The sequence below is a fragment of the Aotus nancymaae genome, unplaced genomic scaffold (assembly GCF_030222135.1).
Source record: "Aotus nancymaae isolate 86718 unplaced genomic scaffold, 86718_ANA_hifiasm-v0.15.2.pri h1tg000040l, whole genome shotgun sequence".
NCBI classification, from domain to species: domain Eukaryota; kingdom Metazoa; phylum Chordata; class Mammalia; order Primates; family Aotidae; genus Aotus; species Aotus nancymaae.
This window is the reverse complement of record NW_026988454.1, coordinates 15231904-15252234: the sequence shown is the minus strand read 5'-3', so window position 1 is coordinate 15252234 and position 20331 is coordinate 15231904. Positions and strand designations below refer to the sequence as shown.

The 20331-nt window shown below is 34.6% G+C and overlaps 1 protein-coding gene across 1 annotated transcript in view; it reads right to left on the bottom strand.

Moving 5' to 3' along the window:
* LOC105717162 (UPF0764 protein C16orf89-like) overlaps positions 1 to 20331 on the bottom strand; it is a 145986-nt gene that overhangs the window by 6166 nt on the left and 119489 nt on the right. The gene's annotated exons all lie outside the window — the stretch shown is intronic.

The following is a 20331-nucleotide window of genomic DNA, read 5'->3' as shown; positions in this document are numbered from 1 at the left end:
ATGTTTAAGAAATGTCTGCATTCCCATGTTTATTGTAACACTGTTCACCATGGTCAAGTTACAGAATCAATCTAAGCATCTGTCAACAGGTAAATCAATGAACAAAATGTGGTATTGTTATATGGAAAAATTCTAGTTGTATAATGATTATGGGGTAAAAATTAAGGTTGTGATTTTTCATAAAAAGTGAGATGATTAAATCAAGCTAATTAACATATCCATCCCCACAAATATTTAGCACTTTTTGTGATGAGAACATTTGAAATTTACTCTCTTAGCGATGTTGAAGTGTACACTACTCAATTATCAGCTATATTCACTATACTGTGCAATATATCTTCAAAAAAAATCAGACTATTCTTCCTATCTAACTAAAGATTTTTACCCTTTAACTGTTATATACTAACCTTTGATAACCACCATTCTACTCTGTACTTCTATGAGTTCAATTGTTTTAGATCCCACACATAAGTGAGAGCATGCAGTATTTGTCTTTCTGTGTTTGGCTTATTTCAATCAGTGTAATGTTCTCTACTTCCAACCATGTTGTCACAAATGACAGGATTTCTTCCTTTTTGAAGAATAACTAATATTCTATTGTACTACTCACAATAGGTAATGCTGTCTCTGAATCATGTCTTCTGGAAGCTTTATTTGAAGGTTTCAACTTAATCCTCCTACTTTGGCTGGGGAAGAAAAAAATCTCAAAGGAGTTGGAGCTTATGAAGTAGGAGCAAGAAGAATACCTGGGTCTCCCAAAGGAAAGGTGCTTCTAGTGGTTATTCCTTTTTTGTGCTTCTATTCTTTGATTTCATTGTGATATCAGAAAGGATGGGGCTCATGGATATGCTCTCTTAAAGCAAGTACTTCTTTTCCTTTATATTAACAAGATTCTATTTGTGGCATTCTACATTTTTATAATAAAACATTTTAAACAAATATAGAAGTAGAGAGAACTTCCATATGCCCATTACCTAATTTTAACAATCTTCAAGATTTTGCTATCTTTGTTTCATCCATACTTAAAAGTTTTTTCCTTTGGTAAATTATTTTAAGACGAATTGTAGACATTTCATCCTTACATAGATCAGTATGCACCTCTAAAAATAACATTGTCTTACATAACTGCAGTTCTATTATCAGTAACAAAATTGGCAATAGCACTTTGATGCATCTAATATTTGATCATAATTAAATGTTTGTGATTGATATATAATCATCTAATATATAATGCATCTAATATTTGATCATAATTAAATGTTCATGATCGATATATAATAACTAGATATATAATATTGATTTTTACCGTGATTTTAACTTGGGATCAAACATGGTCGAATTATGTATTTGGTTGAATTATGTATTTGAAATCTCTTTGGTATAGAGCAGTTGTCCACTGCCCTCCTACTTTTCCTGCCATTGATTTCTTACTGAAATGGGGTCAGTTGTCTTACATAATGTCTGAAGGCACCAGTCGTGTCTCTCCAGAGAAACTGAACCAATAGTCAATCAGCAGGGTCTTATTTTTGCCCACTCTCTGAATGTCAACCATTAACTGGAAAGTTTAGAGCTTTGCTATCCAATACAGTAGCTATTAGCTACTTGAAATGTGCTTAGTCTAAATTGCTATATACTTGTAAAACACATACTGGATTTCAAAGATGTTCCAAAAGAAAGAATGCAATATTTTTCATTAAAAATTTTTGGATTGATTGCATGTTTAAACAATATCTGGATTGGCTTCTTTTATTTGTTTAATATGGTTTCTTTTTATTTGTTTAAATAAATGGGCTTTTTTTATTTGTTTAATGTGGCTGCTAAAATCTTTTAAATGGTAAAATGACTTACTATATTTCTATTAGAAGTGCTATTTTATAGCATTAACCCTTAATGCAATTACTTACATAGTTTAACCTAAGTCTACCATTTTATTATTTGTGTTCTACTTATTCCCCTCTGTTTTTAAATTCTCAGTTCAGTATTTTTCATAGTTCTCAGGTAGAGTTTTCTCTGGTGGATTGGGGAGTAGATTTTCCCAGGGTTCTTAGTTGTAACTAGCAGAAAGGAGGTGCTGCAGTGGGATTACATCCCCACAAGAGAACTGAAACTAGTCTAATTACATCTGAAAGTAAGGATACTGCTAGTTCTACTTTTAATTATTTTAATTTACTGAGATTTTCATTGTGATTTAATGTAAGGCCAATTGCCTTTAATGTTCCATAGGACTTTAAAAAGTAAGGTAATTCTCTATTTTTAAGGTCTAGTTTTTGATGTATATAGGAACTAGATATATAATATTGATTTTTTTACATATGGCTGATGGCAGAAACCACCCTTCAAACCTATTTCCTCTTATTCTGAGCACTCAACAAGAGGCCTTCATTGCAATGTGATTGAGTTTGAACCAATGGAATACTGGCAAATATGATGTACTCCACTTCCTGGCCTGGACCATAACACCTCCTATACAACCATCCATGATCTTTTTCCCCTTTGCCAGTTGAGTGAAGATGACAAGGTTCCAGATGATGGCGAGACAACATGATGATAGAGCATGTATCCCTGAGTGACTGCGTGGAGCAGTCTTCCTCTCCCCACTAATGTTCACTGGACTGCAATTTGAGTGATCAATAAGCTGAGCTTTGAAGGTAGTTAGTAAAATAGGTGTAGTTTCTTATCCTAGCTAACACAGAACTCTATTGTCCTATTGATATGGTTTGGTTCTGTGTCTCAACCGAAATCTCATGTGGAATTTTTATCCCTATGTGTGAAGGGAGTGACCTGGTAGGAGGTGGTTGGATTATAGGGGAAGTTTCTCTCATGCTGCTTTCACGAATTGTCAGTTTCCCCTGCACTCTCCCTTTCCTGCCGCCATGTAAGACGTGCCTTGCTTCCCCTTTGCATTCTGGCATGATTGCTAAGTTTCCTCAGGTCTCCCCAGCCATGCAGAATTGTGAGCCAATTAAACCTCTTTCTTTATAAATTACCCAGACTCAGGGAGTATCTTTATAGTATTTTGAAAATGGATTAATACACCTATGTAGTGGGTTGAATAGTGACCCTCCCTTCTCTCTCCACAAAAACATGTACACTTAGAACTCTGTGAATGTAACCAGATTTGGGAGAGAAAAAAGGGTTTTTTTTCACATGCAATTAATTTAGGATCTTGAAATGAGAGCATCCTGGATTATTGGGGTGGGCTCTAAATCCAACCACAAGTGTCCCTCTAAGAAGAGGAGAAAACATGGAACCACAAAGAAGGTGATTGAGGAAGGAGGCAAAGGTCAAAGTAATATAACTACAAGGAAAGCCAAGGGTCTTTAGTTACACTTCAGACCCTGATTTTTGATCTGCAACCTCTTAGATGACATAGGAGCATTGTATCCCTGTTAGTACTATATTTTTGTTGTTGCTTATATATGAGGTAATTATATGTGAGGAAAGTGCAGTAATTACTTTTTGACTTCAGTGTATTAAAAACACAAAGGGGAAAAATACAATGATCTTCAAAATATTTTTGAGGCTGGGTTCTAGTGATCTATTTGACTTCTAGTGGGGTTTTGGAAAAGACATTTTATTGTTTTTTAAAAGTTTCTTTAACATTATTTGAAATAGTTAATATAAATATTAACTCTTTAACCCACTTTTCCTGAAACTTTAAATAGTTTATTTAGTTGGTTGACTAAAATTTAGATTCAATTGTGGCTTACGCTGAATGAGGTTGAGATGCCTGAATGCCCCTCACATAAGAGGTCCTATCACTAAGGCATTGAGAAATACCTGGTGAGGTGGTTAGCAGCATCCTTTGAAAGCTCTGTGTTGGCTGTCTTTTGACACCTAGATATGATGGTGAGAGGTCGGCTCATTGGTTTTGCTCAGGATAATGTGTGGCAGAGGTTATGGCAGCTCCTAGTTACCAAAGACAAGATGAGTACACTTGACTTAATAAATAACAGGTTGAAAATATCAGCATATTTCGTCCTGAAAAAAATCTTGGTGGGCGCTATTTATTTGATCACTGTATCCCTAGGGTTAAAATAGATTGATAGCTTACTTAAATGGTCTTGATCCAAATAACAGAAAAACATTTCTAAGTCTGGATTCTAAATATAGGAATTACTTTACTTACAGCCTCGTAAGAAGGGAATATCAGACTCTTTTGAGGAAGGATGCTGCAGAACTAACACAAGATTATACTGTAGATCTTCTTTCCAAGACATTTTCTACAGTCGTGTACAGAGGAAAAAGGAACTATTTGGACTTTATACAGATTGTGGACATTAGCTCCAAACTGATGTAAATGCCTAAGGATTAAAAATGCCGTTTTGTTTCACCAGTCAACATGAGGTCTATAGTGGACAGATGATGAATGGAGTTTCATCCCAAATTTGAAGTACAGTGGTTCATTGATCCATCTGTGGTTAGTTCTCCATTTCTGGAATGCATAGTTGGAATAGACATACGCAGCAACTTATAGAATCCCTCTTTGGCTCTCTGACCTATGAAGGCAGGACCTTTATGGTGGGAAGGACCAAGTGGAAGCCACTGAAACTTTCTCTTCTTCAAAATAGAAAGCCTGGACCTGCTTTGGATTGTGCCATCAGACTTGAGAAATCCAAGCATGCTGAAACTTAGCACATCCCCATTAATTTTTTCAGAGATCTTGGTTCTATGCCCATGGGGACCCTCCACCAAGCTTGGAGATATCAGCACCAGCCAAGCAGAGCTCCTTGCTCAGGGCTTGAGTTTTAGCTCTATGGAGATGTTCTTTGAAACTTATAAGTTTGATAACTCCAATCTCTTTCCTTTGTTTCCTCAGCTTTTGGAGTGGTAGCTGCTTCCTGAAGTTGCACTCTCTGTGATTCCTGTTGTTCCTTTTGGCCTTTCAGTTCTTTAATATAGTAATAAAAGGCCTGACTCAATATATATTGACATTTGTCACTTTTCTTTCTTCCCTTTCTGCTCACCTATGGGCAAGCTGATGAGAAGCCCTGGGTGCTCCCTCCTTTGGTTCTAGAGGGAAGTTCAAATGATACAAACTCTACCCACACTGAAATTCTCACCTTCACCCCACTCCACCTTCTAAACATCATAAAAACACCTACTTGTCTTCTTTCTCTGTTTTCTAAAGACTTTTTTGATCTTTCTTGGAAGCTTGCCCTGCTGTTCCTAGAAAATCTCATGATGTGATGATAAATTTTCCATACCCTTTTGGTGTGTGTGAGGCATCTCTGGACATCTAAACAGAATTTTGGTTGAGGGTCCCTCCTGTTTCTGAGTAATAACCACAACACATATCTAATTAATTTTTTTTTATTTTAAATTATCTCTGTTAAAATAACTGTGGGTTCCTTCTTCTTGACTGGATGCAAACTGACATAGTAGGTGAATTAAAGACTTTCAATTCCTTGTATTAAATAGGGAATCCTTTCACCATTGCTTGTTTTTGTTAGGTTTGTCAAAGATCTGATGGTTGTAGTTGTGTGAGTTCTTTCTGAGGCCTCTGTTCTGTTCCATTGGTCTCTATATCTGTTTTGGTACTGGTACCATGCTGTTTTGATTACTGTAGCCTTCTAATATAGTTTGAAGTCAGGGAGCATGATGCCTCCAGCTTTTTTTTTTCCTTAGTATTGTCTTGGCTATGTGGGCTTTTTTGTGGTTCCATATGAAGTTTAAGGTAGTTTTTCCAAATTCTGTGAAGAGAGTCATTGGTAGCTTGATGGGGATAGCACTGAATCTATAAATTGCTTTGGGCAGTATGGCCATTTTCACAATATTGATTCTTCCTAACCATGAGCATGGAATGTTTTTCCATCTGTTTGTGTCCTCTCTTATTTCCTTGAGCAGTGGTCCTGCTTGTAGTTCTCCTTGAAGAGGTCCTTCGCATCCCTTGTTACTTGTAGTCCTAGGTATTTTATTCTCTTTGTAGTAACTGAGAATGCTAGTTTGCTCATGATTTGGCTCTCCATTTGCCTGTTATTGGTGTATAGGAATGCTTACAAATTTTGCACATCGATTTTGTATCCTGAGACTTTGCTGAAGTTGCTTATCAGCTTAAGTAGATTTGGGGCTGAGACGATGGGGTTTTCTAAGTAGACAATCATGTAATCTGCAGATTGGGACAATTTGATGTCCTCTCTTCTTATTCAAATACCGTTTATTTCTTTCTCTTGCCTGATGGCCTTAGCCAGAACTTCCAATACTATGTGGAATAGGAGTGGTGAGAGAGGGCATCCTTGTCTTGTGACGGTTTTCAAAGGGAATGCTTCCAGTTTTTGCCTATTCAGTATGATATTGGCCATGGGTTTGTCATAAATAGCTCTTATTATTTTGAGATACAATCCATTGATACCTAGTTTATTGAGAGTTTTTAGCATAAAGGGCTGATGAATTTTGCTGAAGGCCTTCTCTGCATCTATTGAGATGATCATGTAGTTTTTGTCTTTGGTTCTGTTTATATGATGGATTATGTTTATATAGATTTGCAGATGTTGAGCCAGCCTTGCATCCCTGGGATGAAGCTCACTTGATTGTCATGGATAAGCTCTTTGATATGCTGTTGGATTCAGATTTTTGTATCACTGTTTATCATAGATATTGGCCTGAAATTTTCTTGATGTTGGGAAAGCTGGATAGCCATATGGAGACAACTGAAACTGGATCATTTCCTTATACCTTATACAAAAATTAACTCTAGATGGATTAAAGATTTAAATATGAGACCTAACACCATAAAAACTCTAGAAGAAAACCTAGACAATACCATTCAAGACATAGGCATGGGTAACAACTTCATGACTAAAACACCGAAAGCAATGGCAACAAAAGCCAAAATAGACAAATGGGATCCAATTAAACTTAAGAGCTTCTGCACAGCAAAAGAAGCTATCAATAGAGTGAACCGGTAACCAACAGAATGGGAAAAAGTTTTGGCAAGCTACCCATCTGACAAAGAGCTAGTATCCAGAATCTACAGAAAACTTAAACAAATTTACAAGGAAAAAACAACCCCATCAAAAAGTGGGCAAAGGATATAAACAGACACTTTTCAAAAGAAGACATTTATGAGACCAACAAACATATGAAAAAAAAGCTCATCATCACTGGTAATTAGAGAAATGCAAATCAAAACCACATTGAGATACCACCTCATGCCAGTTAGAATGGTGATCATTAAAAAATCAGAAGATAACAGATGTTGGAGAGGATGTGGAGAAATAGGAATGCTTTTACACTGTTGGTGGGAGTGTAAATTAGTTCAACCATTGTGGAAGATGGTGTGGTGATTCCTCAAGGATCTAGAAATAGAAATACTATTTGACGTTGCTGAGTATATACCCAAAGGATTATACATCATTCTATTTTAAAGACACATGCACGCATATGTTTGTTGTGGCACTGTTCACAATAGCAAAGACTTGGAACCAACCCAAATGCCCATCAATGATAGACTGGATAAAGAAAATGTGGTACATATACACTATGGAATACCATGCATCCATAAAAAAGAATGAGTTCATGTCCTTTGCAGGGACATGGATGAAACTAGAAACCATCATTCTCAGCAAACTGACACAAGAACAGAAAACCAAACACCACATGTTCTCACTCATAACTGGGTGCTGAACAATGAGAACACATGGACTCAGGGAGGGGAACATCACACACTGGTGCTTGGTGGGTGGGGGGCTAGGGGAGGATTAGCAGGGAGTCAGGGGTTTGGGGAGGGAGAGCACTAGGAGAAATACCTAATATAGATGATGGGGCAATGGATGCAGCAAACCACCACCATGGCATATGCATACCTATGTAACAAACCTGCATGATCTGCACATGTACCCCAGAACTTAAAGTATAATAAATAAATTAACTAATAAAAAAAGACTTAATTCTTAATGTGTCTCTATTTTCATTTCCTGTAGTTTGCATTTTGCTTAATGAGTTTTGATAGGATATTAGTTGATAAATATCCCACAGCTATTAGAATTTAATTGTGCATTTCTCACTCTATAAGATACTTTTCTGTCTTGTTTAATGATTTTTCTTATTTTAATTACCCTGTCTTATACCAAGAGTATAAATTTGTTATTTTTGTTGTTAGTATTTGCTTGGTACTTTTTTGCTTATTTAAAAATACTTCAAACTTTCAGAGTCATGCTATTTTAAATGCATTTCTTGTATACAACAGACTCACATTTTGTTTTGAGAGTCAATATGAAATTTATTTTTATTAACAGATGTGTTTAGACTATTTGCATTTCTTCATGTAAAAGATGTAGTTCATCTTCATTCTATCATGATAATTTGTTAATCTTATGTGTGTGTGTGTCTTTATTATTTCCTTCCTTCTGCTACCTTTGGGCTTAGTTCTTTTTCTAATTCCTTGAGGTATAAAATTAGGTTGGTTAGTTGAAACTTTTCTTCTTTTTTATTATAGGTGTTTATGGCTACATATTTGCCTCTTGGAGTTACTTTTGCTGCATCCCATAGGTTTTGATGTGTTGTGTTTTCATTTTCATTTGTCTCGAAGTATTTCTAAAATTCCCTTTTGATTTTCTCTTTGACTCAATTTCCACATATTTGTGTTGTTTGTTTTGCACATATTTGTGAATATTCTGATTTTCTTACTGTTATTAATTTCTAGTTTTATTCCATTGTGGTTGGAAAAGTTATGTTGCATGATGTCAACCTTCTTTAATTTGTTGAGACTTGTTTTATAATCAACATTATATATTCTGGAGAATGTTCCATGTGCACTTTTTCATCCTTTTACTTTCATTCTATATGCTTCATTAACTCTGTAATGAGTCTTTAGGAAACAGCACTTTACTGGATCTTGTATTTTAAATCTATTCAGCCATTCTGTGCCTTTTGATTGGGGAGTTTAAAGTTTTACATTTTAAGTAATTATTTATGAGTGAGGAGTTACTAGTACTAGTTCATTAATTGTTTTTTGTGTGCCTTGCATTTGTGTCGTTTCTCTCTTCCTCTTTTGATTTTTTCCTTTATTATTTGATACTTTTGGAGTGAGCGATTTGCTTTGATTCTTTTCTCTTTATGCTTTGTGTATCTATTATAGGTATTTTTTCCTTTGTGATTACTTCGATGTTTACATAAAATCTCTTATAGTTCTAACCATCTATTTAAGTTGATGAGCACTTAACTTCAATCACATACAAAACTCTACACTTTTTCTGCCCACATTCACACGTTGTATTTTTGTAGTCAGAGTTAATTTATTTTTATACTGTATCTATTAACAAATTTTTATCTTTTAGCTTTTATATTTGGGTTAAAGATAACTTATGTACCACCATGACAGTGTTACATTATTCTGTATTTGTCTGCATTTATCTTTACCAGTAAAATTTATGCTTTGGTGTGCTATGATGTTGCTTGTAGCATGTTTTTGTTTCAATTTAAAAAAACTCTTTCAATTATTTTTTGTAATATAAGTCTAGTGGCAATGAACACCCCCAGGTTTTGTTTTTCTGGGAAAGACTTTATTTTTCCTTTATTTTAACTGATAATTTTCCTGGTTGGAAGTTTCATTTATCTTTTGGTATTTTACATATATCTTCATACACTCTTCTGGCTTGCAATTTTTGTTTTTGCTGAGAAATCCATTGATAGTCTTGCAGTGATTTCCTTATATGTGATGAGTTGTTTTTCTCTTGCTGCTTTAAAAATTCTCTTTGTCCTTGATTTTTATTATGATGATTTGATTATAATGTCTTCGAAGAGTCTTCTTTAGGTTAATCCTCTTTGAAAATGTTGAGTTTCATAAATCTAGATGTCTATTTTCTTCCCCAGATTTGGAAACTTTTTGTTCATTATGTGTTCAAATAACCTTCCTTCACTATTTTCTCTCTTCTCCTTCTGGGTATCCTGTAGGCATAAGTTAGTTTGCTTGTTGGTGTCCCATAAGTACTGTACGGTTTCTTCACTCTTTTTCATTATTTTTGTCTTCTCTGACTTAAGTGATCTGTCTTTGAGTTCACTAATTCTTTCTTCTCCTTGATTGGGTCTACTATTGAGGTTCTTTATTTTATTTTTAAATACTCCTCTCATTGTATTTTTGAACTCCACAACTTGTTTAGTTCTTATGATCAATAACTCTTTTTGAACTTCTCTTTTCTTCCTATTGTTTTCTCAATTTTGTTGAGTTGTTTATCTGTATTCTCTTGTAGCTCACTAAGTCTCTTTAAAACAATTATTTTGAAGGCTGGGCATGGTGGCTCACACCTGCAATCCAGCACTTTGGTAGGCCAAGGTAGGTGAATTTCTTGAGCTCAGAAGTTTGAGACCAGCCTGGGCAATGTGGTGAAACCCTGTCTCTACTAAAACATACCAAAATTAGCTATGCATGGTGGTGCATGCCTGTAGTTCCAGCTACAAAAAAGCTTTTTGTTATTATTACTCCTGTTAGTAATGCATACTTGGTTTTCTGGATTCACCACAAAAATAGAACTTCCCTTTGCAGAGAAAAGAAAGACAGTTCTCTCTGTGTTTAATATGTCAGACAAGGATAAGTAACTGATTTCATTTCTCATCCAGTTCCATCATTTAATAGTGAGTAAAATTCCTGCTAAATTATGGATGTTGTTTTAGTTTCATTCCCACAATTTTGCCTGGTCTAATGTATTTTAGTGTTAAGTTTGGAAAAGATGCAACAAATACTGCTTGAGTTTTTTTGTCATTTTTTACATACTACACCAGAACTTGAGTGCATTTATTTCTGACAAACAGCATATTCAACCTATCTCTATTGGGAACTATAATGCATTTTTTACTTCCATAAAGAGAAAAGCAAAATTTTACAGTTTTTATTATATCTCCCTTTTTTTCAAGAGGTTTAACTCTAGGCAACCACAACATCAACTGATATTAAACATAAATCCTTATTATTCAACCACTTTTAGATGCCTAGGGTAATAATACTTTTCTGCTTGAATAGATAATAGGTTTTTTCCACATTTTAATGAATGTGACTGACTCACTCATAGTTTTAGATTATTATTGCTATTATTCATATTAAGGATATGAGTTGACTTAAATAATTGAATGTTTAGCTGGCTTCATTAAAAAAAAACTGACCAAATAACTGAAATATTTTTATTTTGAGTTTAAACCAGAAAATAAAACCTACCTTGCATAACTAATTAAGGCTAAAATTGTGAATTGCCTTTCAAGAAAAATAAAAAGCACTAGAATATTTTTATAATACAATAAACACATATTCAGGCTAAACTTTCAAATGTGAAAATAACTAATTTTGATAGGACAATTGTATTAATATTTTATGTTCATAAATTTTGCCATTGTTGAATCTTCTACACTGTTGAAAATAAGAAAAGGATAAAGAGAGCAAGGAGATCAAAGAGATGTCTTGTTATGTGCCTTCAGATTTGAGATTTTTATAACATTGCACTTTTTAGCCACCTACTAATTGTCTTGTTATGTGCCTTCAGATTTGAGATTTTTATAACATTGCACTTTTTAGCCACCTACTAATCAATAAAATTCTGTAAATCTGATAATGCTTTTTTGGCCTTAGCAATTATAACAGCAGAGGTAGGAAGTTATGTATTGCCATCTTCTGGTGAGTTTCATTAACTCCTTGCAGTACTTAATCAGACGGTAGATAAGGTTTTACAATAGACTGTTTACATAACTGATTTTTCCAAACAAATGCCTTTATTAATGAGTATTATATATATAATATATGTGTTTATTAAAGGAACAATATTAACGGTGACTGAAATAAAATTACCTGTTTTTAGACACAGATGGTTGTTAAGTTTCAAAAGGCTGGGATTGTGATAGCTTTGGTCATCATGGCATCCTCAGTACCTAATACTTTTAGGGCAAATATGGGGATTCGATTCACATGTGTTGGGTTACACTAATAGGTCTCATTTCTATCTTTATTTGATCTTGTCTTTACTTCTCCAGATCAAATGGAAATTTATTCCTGAGTCTGAAGACTGCGCTGTCTCAACATTTTCTGCCCAAATTTTTCACTCTGCTTATTGTTTTATCCAAATTCTGGATGTTAAAAAGCCTCAGTCTTATATAAAAGGGATGCTTTGCTTTCCTTTCCAAACACCTTATCTCTTCCAGTGTCCAGGTTAATTTCAAGCAGCTAGTTTTCTCCATGGAATATACAGGCAATGCCTGAGATCCCTCCTTATTCTGCAGTTTTATCACATTGACTCCTTAATTCTCGGTTATGGAAGCTTTGGCCACAGTGACATGTGACTCTTCTGTTCTCCATTACTGTGTTATCCTTCATATACACCCCTCCAGGCAACTGAGACACATGACTTTACAAGAGTGCCTTTTTGTGATGAAACTTCTCAGAGGGTGCACGTTTTGGTTATCAGAGCCCAAGCGTCTTACCATGAACAATATATACTAAATCTGAAGGGATTAAATAGATAATTCATCCTATTCATTTTATGTATTAAAAACAATGGCACATCAGTTTAGAAGAACATGGGTAAGGTTAGGAAGCTCACCAGGAGTAGATGTTCTGATGCAGTTTTGCCTTCTTTTTTTCTCTTTAATCTTTTAGATCTACGTGCTTCTCTCAGACAGGAAAAATAATTGTATAGAAAACCTGTTTCCTCACAGTCTTATAGTGAGAAATCATTTTCCCTTCCCTATTTGATTGTGTCATTATGTTTTCACATATCTTTCTGGTATATTTCCAGGAGGAACTGTATCTGAGATTAGTTCTTCCTTTCTATTCTTGCAATATAAGTGTCCTTCTTTATGATCTGTCTTTTCTGCTTCATACCATTTAAAATTCTCATTATCCTCTTCCTGACTTACTGATTCCTTTGTGGTTATACATTTTCCTATCCTAGCTTGGTCATTTCCTCACTATTCTGGTGATTACTATGATCATAAACATTTTTAGTGTGGTACTATGAAAATGAGCTGAGGTCTTATAAGATATTTTTTTCCAGAAAATAAAGATTCACCTTTTATGCAAGAGCATGACTTGCGTGTATGACCTACAACAGCTTTACTGTCTTCTCCTTTGTTAATTAATAAAAACAATAACCATAAGTAAATAACAGCTATATGTCAGGCACTGTAGGAAACACCTTTACAATACATTATTCCTAATATTCATAAACTTCATGTGAGGCAAGCATGTTGTTACCTCATTTTGCAAATAAAGGAACAAAGGCTTAGAAACAAAAAGTATTATGTCCAAGATCACTCTGCAGAGTTAAGATTAGAATCTAGAATTATGTGAGTCTGAGTTTTGTGTTCCTCTCATGAGGTTACATAGCCTTTCAATACTGTAGAAGCATATTTCTATGATGTCATAGCTACTTTATAAAATATGGATAACCCCCAATACATAATATAGTATTTCATGGGTAACTTAAAAAAAATTGGTGATTATAAAACAGGACTGTCCAATAGAATTTTCTGTAATGATGGAAATCTGTATCTATGATGTCCATATGGCAGCTGCTAGCTACAAGTGAATACTGAGCATATGAAACATGACTAGAATTACTAAAAAACTGAATTTTAGTTTAATTTAGTCTTAATTAACTTAAATTTAAATAGACAAATATGGCCACCATATTGGATAATGTGTTTATAGAATACATAAGCTTTCTTGTGATTGTTTTATATTATTCCAGTATTATAGCATCACCTGCCTATTTTTAGATCTTCTGTTCCTTTCAACCACTTTGAAACAACTGTGAGAAGGACAAAAAAAATTTGAATTCTTGACTGTAATCATAGTAATAAGTGTTAATGGCAATCACTTTTAAATGTCAATTTCTAAGACCAATATTATGGCATTGCAATGTATCTCTGTTCTTGCCTAGATTCTTTTCACTTAATGTTAAAAAGGTAACACTTTTGTCTTTAATTGAGACAATTAGCATCAACATGTAATGTAAAGGGTTTCCTTTAACACCACTACTTCACAGCTTATTTTTGTTGCTGCATAGCATCATTTTTTTTCTCTCTGTATGTTTCGTAGTTATAAATTCAATTTAAGGTACAAAGAGGCTGAGGTTATGCCTTCTACACCCTGGGTTATTATCTCCATGTCAAAAATTACATGTTACATGTACAGATGCTCTTGGACTTACTCCAATAAACCTATCATAAGTTGAAAATATTGTAAGTCAAGAATGCATTTAATACACCTCACCTACAGAACATCACAGCTTAGCCTAACATATATTAAAAGTGCTCAGAACACTTAGTTAGCCTACAGTTGCTCAAAATCATCTAATACAAGGCTTATTTTATACTAAAATGTTGAATATCTCCTGTAATTTACTGAATATCATACTGACAACGAAAACAGAATGCAATTCTTATTATTTTAAGATGAAGTCATTGTCATTTTTTTTTCTGAAAAGCAAAACAAATGGCAGCCCACACCATGGTAAGTCAAGAAATTGTAAGTCAAAATGTCATAAGTCGGGAACCATCTATAATTTATGCACAAAAACTTTTTTTTTAAAGAGACCTTCTAATGAATTGGGGTAAAGCTATTATTCATAATTGTTTTTTAAAAAGATGTTATTCACAAAATACATTTTTTAACAAGCTAAGACATACAATAAAATGTTTGAAATAAAATTTAAAGTTTTATAAAAATATAGATCTACACAGTACATCTCTATTTTATTTTAAAGGGTCACTTATTGTTTGATTCTTTTCTATTATGAAATTAGTCATTATTTTACAAAAATAATCCTCTAAAGGCTCCTTTAAGTCATGAACTCCCATGTTTTATTAAAAGATTACTATTATTTTTAAGGAAGCATATCTATTGGCCTTATGATACACCTAAAATTAGTTTGATGAGGGTTAATTCAGGTTATCATAAACAAATCAGAGTTGTTTCAAGCAAAAGTTTGCACTTCAGAGTGTTTAACACAATCTCAGTTACGAGATGAAAAGTATTTGGGCATTGAGAACTTTGGATTTATGGGGGTTCATTATCCACTAATGTAAACTGTGTGACCAAAAAAAAAATCACTCCCAGTGGAATACAATTCCACTGATTATACACATACTTTCAAGGACATTTCTGTACTGTGTCCTTCCCTGGAATTCTCATCAGGGTGTGAACCAAGTAAGAGGAAATGAGTCTTTAAAATACTTAAAAACAACTACTTCAGCACTAGCTTGCTTTTTGCTTTCAAAATTTCAGTGACCAGTAAGAGATGGAGAAAAGACTAATAGAAGCAAAAGCCAGAGAAAAAAATATTGATGATTATATTTATCTTACTATAATAACACCTTTCCAAAGCTCAGACAGCATTTTTACTGATGACAAAAAAGTACATTCTGTAGAGAACACTATTGGGAATATTTTCTATCTGGACAATTTATCTGAGCCAGCTAGCCATAAGCTTCTGCATGTCATGAATTCCCTTGAGACAAATTGGCATAATAAAGACATATTTTTTTCTTTACTACACTGTATGAAGAGTATTCTATTGGCTGCTGATTTTTATAAAATAGCTGCCTAAGACTTTTGTAGGCAAATAAAAGAAAGAAGGAAATATTAGAGAATCAAGTGAAAAAGGAAATGGAAACTATAGTGGCATTCATTTGTTGTACCTCCATAAGGATAGATAAATTAAAATAAAAGCTCACATCAGAGTTTTTTTTAATTAAAAAAAATATTCTTTCTACGTCTGAGAAAATGCAAACTATCTTTTTCATTGTTTACCCACATTTTTTCAAGGTAAAATTATTTTAAATTATTCAAAAGTATAAAATCATGCTACTATTCCAAGGTAAAAATTAATAATTTACGTTCAAAATGTAATATTTACCGAAAAATATTTTCTACCATTGTTTTACTGTTTTCCTTTTCTCTGTTTCTACTAGTCATTTAATTTTCAATTCTATTGCATAAATATAATTTCTACAAATATACTGATTGAGACATTTAATAAACCCATTTTGTCTCTGTTAAAGTCCACTACCATTGTTTCATTTTAAATAACTATCTTCTCATTTAATAGCCTGACCTTAAAAAAATACATAAGAACTCATTACAATTAGATAATAATGACCATAAAATTAGATTAAAATAATCTTTTGGTGGGAGTCTAAATTGTTATATTTAAGAAGAAAAACAAATTGGAACTGACTTTAAGGATAAAATGAAGCTCTCATGGTTTCCCATAGAAACGTTATACTATAAGCCCTTTGGCACTGGGTAATTAATTATTATGTAAAATGAGCTTTTAGGGCAAACAGAATTTAGTGATACTGGCTTTAGATTAAATTGTTGGAGCCCATTTTACTGGTTGGGAAAAAGACTCACCGGAGTTCAGTGACTGCCAGTGACTCCTTTAGTACCTGAATGTCGACAAGAAAGTCTAGCCCAGGGCCTGGTATCTCAGAGGAGGAGATTATGGAAGGAGAAAAGCAAAGAGATGCTTACCTCCCTCACTCCTTAGAGTAATTTTCAATATTCCAATTATTTGAGAGGAGGAAAGAGTTCCTGATTCCAACTCTACCAGCTGTCTTGATGTCATGGCAGACAGGCACAGAAAGAATTTGGGCAGGTGATCTAACTGTAAGTCCTCATGAAAAACAAAATCATGGAGCAACCTCTGGCCAAGTGAAAACCTGAATGAGGGCAGAAGGGGCGTAGCAGGAGTGGCTGCACTGAGAAGAGGACTGCAGGCTGCGGTAGCCACTGCACTTAGCACTTCAGCCCTCTGTAGTGTCTGCCCGCTCCCACCTGCAGTCTTGGCAGCCCTGCTCTCCATTGTGCTGTTTCCTCCTTAGATTAACACTGTTGTTGTTGTTCTATTTTCACTAACCAAACTTTGCATAGCCTGCTACGTGTTTCGAATCTGGGTTCATATCTACTCTTTTATTTAATTCTTGCCATTCTCATACACACCAAATATTGCTAGAATCTTCATTTTATAGAGATGACCTTTGCCTTACTATGAGTGGATGGGAAGACTGCTGTTGCTCTATGAAATCCCACGAATGCTAGGGTTCATGGGTTTTACTCTGGAGCACGGACTCCCTAGACTAGGTGCCCTGCTTTTCCCTAAAAAGTTCACAGAACCTTTTTGGAAAGGACATCACTTTTTACCTGGGGTGGGGAAGGGGTGGGTGAGGAGGGCTGAGGAGGGAGAGGAGTGGAGAGTGGCAGTAGAGGAGGGGGCTTTGGGGAGATGGTATTGGGTAATGCCTGGATACCTGGCTGTCAGATGCTCTTCTTAGGCTGGGGACCTGGGAGGAAAAGGGGCAGTAGTCTGCACAATGAACATATTCATAATTAATCTCTCTATTTGCATTCCCATATCTCACACATATTTTTACTCAAACCAGGCATATTCACGTCCCAAGGTTCTTTGAGTGTTTGCAAGGTAGATGGATTTGATTCCTAATGAGTTTCTCTCTGTCTTCTTCTATTCACCAAGCCTTCGTGTCAGTCTTCAGAAAGCATTGAAATTGCTTACTAAATCCAATTGTGTATTTGTTGTAGTGAATTTCGATACTTCCATTCTTTTTTTAAATTAAGCTTTTCATTTTGAGATAATTATAAAAGTGCATGCAGTTCTAAGAAATAATATTTGAGGAGGAATCCCTCAAATCATTTAGCCAGTTTCTCCCTATAGAAAAACTATAGTTTTGTAATGTACAACATTACAATCGGGACATTGACATGGATACAATCCATTGATCTTATTTAGATTTTTCCAGCTTTACATGCATCTGTGTGCATGTGTGTGTGCATGCATGTGCTCATTTCTCTGCAATTTTATCACATGGTAAGTTCAGGTATCCACCAGTAAAGATACAAAACAGTTCCATCACCACAAAGATTTTCTCCTATTGCTCTTGTATAACCACATTTACTTCCACCCCCACCCTCCATTCCTAACACCTGACAACCACGAATCAGTTTTCTATCTCTAAAATTTTGTCATTTTAAGAATGTCTTATAAACAGAATCATACATTATATAACCTTTTCGAATTGGATTTTTTCACTTAATAGAGTTCCCCCAAGATCCATCTAAGCTGTTGCATGGAGCTATGATTTGTTCCTTTATATTGCAGAGTAATATTCCATGGCATGGACTTATCACAGTTTGTTTGACCATTTACCTATTGACTGAAGGACATGCAAATTGTTTCCAGTTTGGACCTATTATGAGTAAAGCTGCTATCAATACTCTTGTACTCATCCTTTGTCAGATATATGGTTTGAAAATATTTCCTCCAACTCTGTAGCTTTTCTTTTTTATCCTCTTACTGTTTTTCTTAGAGAGCAAAATTTTAAATTTTGATGAGGTCTAATTTATAAATTTTTCCTTTTATGATTGTCCTTTTGGTGTCTAATCTAAGAATTCTTCACTGAGCCCTAGATTCCAAATGTTTACTCCTATGTTTAAAAAAAAATCCACATCTTTTGGTGACATATTTTACATTCTTATAGCTTTACATTAAAGTCTGTGATTTATTTTTAGTCATTTTTGCACAAGGCCTGAGACTTGGGCTGAAGTTTTGTTGTTGTTTTTCTGGGGATGTCCAGTTGCTCCAGCACTGCTTGTTAGAAGATGATCTTACACTGAACTGCTTTTGCACATTTATAAAAAATCACTTGGGCATATTTGTGTGCTTCTACTTTTGGGTCTGTATCCTGTTCCATTGATTTGTGTGTCTACTGCTCACCAATACCACGTTTTCTGGGTTACTGAAACTATGTGGTTAACCTTAATATTGAGTAGAGTGATTCCTCCAACTTCATTATTATTTTTCAGTTTGTTTCAGCCAGTCTATCACCTCTGCCTTTTCACATAAATTTTAGAGTAAACTTGTCTATGTCTATCTTTTGCTGAGATTTTGACAGGAATTTTATTAAATCTATAGACTAACGGGAAAAATTGACATTCTAACTATACTGAGTTTCACTTTTTTAAAAAAAGAAACTTGCTCCTTAGTGTCCATACCACTACAATCATCTGGGTTTCTGTCTTTTGCTGCTACCTTTATCTTACTTTTCTGCCTCATCTTTCTCTGCCTAGATTTTAAGTGTCACAGTTTCTTAAAGTTCAATCCTAGAATCTCTTTTCCCTTTCCATGTGCTCTCAGACTGAACACATCAACACCCATCTCTCCAATAACCATCAAAGCAAAAAGAATGACACATACAAAGACTCACTCAAGTTTATATCCACAAGCTACTTCTCTTCAGAATCCTGGACATTATACCAAATTTGCCTAACTGAAATCTCTGCTTGAAAAATCTCAGATACCTTAAAATCAACTTGCCCCAAACTAATTCATTGACCTTCTCACAAATCTACTCTCATCTGGGTTTCCTTAACTGTCATTTACATATGCCAGTAATCCTGTTTTGTTAATCCCACCCAATTCTCAACAACATCTATTCATTTTTATCTCCTAAATATGTATTGAATATGAGTTTTTTACAGCTCTATTGCCACAAGGTTAGAATACGTTACCATAAATACTTTCTCTAAGTGACTGCAATGGCAGTCATCTGTATTTATTTACTTGTTTTCCTCAGCTACACCTCCTTCAATCTATTTTTCATTCTGCAGACCAAAAAAAAATTTCTGAAATGAAACTATTTCATCTCCCCTCCCCTCACACACATTCTCTTCACTCCTGTATTTCTCCAACTTAGTGAACATTTCTCTTAGGATAAAAATAAAATCAATATTTTTAAATGAATTTCTGAGCTCTCTGGAAAATAAGAGATGGGTCCAAAGGCAAACAAAGAAACAAACAAAAAACAACGATAACCAACAATATGGAACTGAAACTGGAAAAGGAAGAAAGATTTAAAATTAGGGTTGCTTAGGAACAAAAGCAGGAATTCACAGTTTTGGAAATTTTGATTTAAAAGGAGAAAAGAAAGATAGGTCTTGGACTGGGTGTGGTGGCCCATATCTGTAATTCCAGCACATTGGGAAGGTCCTCAAGGACCTTCACTTGAGGTCAGGCATTCAAGACCTGCCTGGCCAACATGGTGAAACCCCATTTCTACTAAAAATGCAAAAATTAGCCAGGCATGGTGGGACTTACCTGCAGTCCCAGCTACTCTGCAGGCTGAGGCACAAGAATCTCTTGAACCTGGGAAGTGGAGATTGCAGTGAGCCAAGATCATGCTACTGCACTTCAGCCCGGGTGAGAGAGTGAGACTCAAAGAAAGAAAGAAAAAATGAATGAAAGGGAAAGAGAGAAAGAAATATTGAGAAGAAAGAAAGAATGAAAGAAAGATTGAGAAGAGAAAGAATGAAAGAAGAAAAGAAAGAAGGAAAGA